The sequence below is a fragment of the Etheostoma cragini genome, chromosome 22 (assembly GCF_013103735.1).
Source record: "Etheostoma cragini isolate CJK2018 chromosome 22, CSU_Ecrag_1.0, whole genome shotgun sequence".
Classification (NCBI taxonomy): domain Eukaryota; kingdom Metazoa; phylum Chordata; class Actinopteri; order Perciformes; family Percidae; genus Etheostoma; species Etheostoma cragini.
Window position 1 is genome coordinate 21,329,296 of NC_048428.1, and position 3,070 is coordinate 21,332,365.

At 42.7% G+C, this 3,070-nt stretch overlaps 1 protein-coding gene across 1 annotated transcript in view; it reads right to left on the minus strand.

The window, feature by feature from the left end:
- The window catches only part of LOC117938277 (disco-interacting protein 2 homolog C-like), a gene marked incomplete at its 5' end in the record, with an annotated part of 67,270 nt that overhangs the window by 57,315 nt on the left and 6,885 nt on the right, over positions 1 to 3,070 (minus strand).

The following is a 3,070-nucleotide window of genomic DNA, read 5'->3' on the forward strand; positions in this document are numbered from 1 at the left end:
TGCCCTGGTTAAAAAAAACAAGGCAACTGATCTCAGCTGGGATTCTGTCTGTAATGGAGTCCAATGGACATTTGTGAGTGACCCCAAACTTTTGACCGGTAGTGTATATTTATATATATGTGTGTATATATATAGATGTATATCACCCTTAGTATGGACGGACGGCCCTTTAGAGTTGTTAAGGAGTCCTTTTTTTTTTTACTGATTGTTTTCTAAATTATGTAAAATCAAAGCCTCTGATCTAAACTTACCAGTGTAACGGTCATGTTATACAACACACCCACAGCTGAGTTGTGTTGACTGCAGTCAGACGAGCTTTTACAGACGTCATCTCCAACAAATGACTGACAGCTGCTCTGTTCGATAACCCCCCCGACGCTGAGCTGTCGCGCTCCGCTTCCACTTTTAAACCAGAAACACACGGTTTGTGTTCTCTCACTTGTTCTAACAAATGTTGCCTAAATTAACGACCAATAAGACAGGCGTAGGAGCCCCATTATGCTGTTCATGGTCTCCTTTATTGATTATTGTGCTATGCGTTGATATTGTAGGTGGAGGGCGTTTTCATGGCGGATGGAGCGGAAGTGATATATTTGTTTGCTCCACCTGTACTTCTACTCACCAGGTAACCATTACATTAGTTAACAGCAGTGCTAAGGGTATTGTACATATGGAAGAAGAAGAAAAATAAAATCATTGCAATATGATCACGATTGCGTCACATGTGTGCAACTCTCAGTGTTTAGTCCCTCGCGGCAGGACTCTTCTGGACCACTTACAGCCGCAATATCAGGTTTTACACCCCAATACTTCTCTGGTGCCGACCAGGGTTGGGAACCGGACGCCTCCCGATACGATATCATCACAATACTTATGCCACGATACAATATTAATGCAAATTTAAACATATTGCAATGTTCTGTGATACATTGCAACTTATAACCTTTTTCCAACTTCTGATTTTTCACACTTTCAGATAATGTCCCCAGAAGGAAACTCTGTCAACATCTGTTTCATCTAAAATGATTCATTTCTCTTTTTTGTTCACATCACTTCAATTGTATTTCTGCAAATGGGAAAAACTGACCAACACATATCTAATATTTAATAAAAAAATCGATACTTGGCGTCTGTGTGTCGTTACAGTATTGTCGCTGAAAATATTGCAATACTCTGCTGTATCCATGCATCATGCAGCAAAGGGCTGCAGGCCGGAGCCGAACCCTGGCCCGCTGCGCCGAGGGGTCAACCTCCACACATGGGCCCCCGCTGTACCACCCGAGCCACCCGGGCGCCCCAGACTCAGATCCTGACTAGAATCTGAGTCTGACCACGTCTGCAGCGCTTTGGAGGACAAATTAACAAACGTTGGCGTCAAATGTCTTCATATTTCTAGTCTTGGTACCATTTTTGTTACGGCTATAAATCTAAATTTAGACTGTTTCATTTAGGCAAAGTTCTTGCACAGCTGATTGTTTTTAGAGGAAATCTTACATCGGAGAACTTCTTTGGTCTACTGAAAACATGCTCATGTTCTTCAGACTGAGATACCAGTACTGAAACTCGAGCACCGGTATTAAAAGAATCACACAGTGTTTGATTTTAGGTTCAAAAATCTGTTTAATGATCTAAACCTCTCCTCAAGACGCACTGATTGGTCCGATTTCCAGCTGCTGTTTTTCATTCATTTTGAAAGCAATGATAATATATATACATATATTAATTTTTTTTATCTATAAAGCTTCAGAAGGTGAAAGTGAAAAATGGCGATCCCAAAGTCCAGCCCAATCTGACATCTTCAGACGTCATTGTTTGTCCCAAAACCCAAAGTTACTTCATTCCCAGCAGTATAAAAACAGAGAAAATCAGCAAATTCTCACATTTGAGAAGCTGAAACAAGAGAACGTTAGGCCTTTTTGATAATATGGTATGATAAATGACACAAGAACAGTAAAATGATTGTGAAAATGTATGGCTCATTGGAGCTTTAGACTGAAATCTCGGATGTTGCCACTTGCAGGTCGGGACAGATGTTGAGGATGAAACTAGACACAGCTTTAAATAAATCCACAGAGCCACTGAGCTCTAAACTGCTTAGAAGAACAGCAGAGCACCACAAAAACAGATCCCTTCCATATAGACTGACTCTATAACACGACTATATATTACCTCACTACCTCTATACTGTTACTCGTATCACATGCCTCCAGATTTCAGGTATTATTACTGATAAAACATCTCATTTTATAGGGACCTCTTCCCCAACAACACTGATTTAAACTACATTTTCCAGCAGCTCTGTGATGGTTTCATTCATGAGGCGTAATCAACTTAAAGGGATACTTCACGGACTAAGCTTTGTATCAGTAGAAACCCGGTAGTGTTTTTGAATGACCATGCATCCCTCCCTTGTCCCCCTAACACCAGGGGGACATATTGTGTGTCTGGGGAAAGAAATTCGTTGTTTTGTGTCACCTGAGGTATTTTTGCCAGAGGCAGTGAACTACAAGCTAGCTAGCTCCGCATGTTTTCAACCCGCCTAAAGGGGGTTGAAGCTGAAAGGAGTTAAGTGTCAGCCATTTTGGAGCTAAGCTACAGGCAGCTGTCTCTTTTCAGCATCTTTTACAACAATTACGTGCATTCAAACTACCACACGTGTCCCTCAGGGACACATAGGTACAGATCGGAGAACATGCAGGAAACTTTAGTACAGACAAAACACTGGAGACACTACGCGAGCGTCGCATGCTACGGAGACGACCGACGGCGGCGTGCGCTAAAGCGGGAAACGCCGAACGAGGTCAGGAGGTCCAGCGAGGTTGGAAAGCTGACAATAGACGACCACAGACAACAAACTGGACTAAATCCAACTTCAACAAAACGTCCAACCTGAGTTGAGAGACTGCTCTGTTTTTATTTCTATGGAAACAAGGCGGAACAACAGTGTAGCGGACTCCGCTATCTAGCTACCTAGCCTGCTAGCTTTCTGAGTAGATGCTGCTCTGTCAGGTAAGACTCGTGGAGGTGGGCTGTGTTATCATGGACATGGACTGGTGCAGAAATGGGGGGG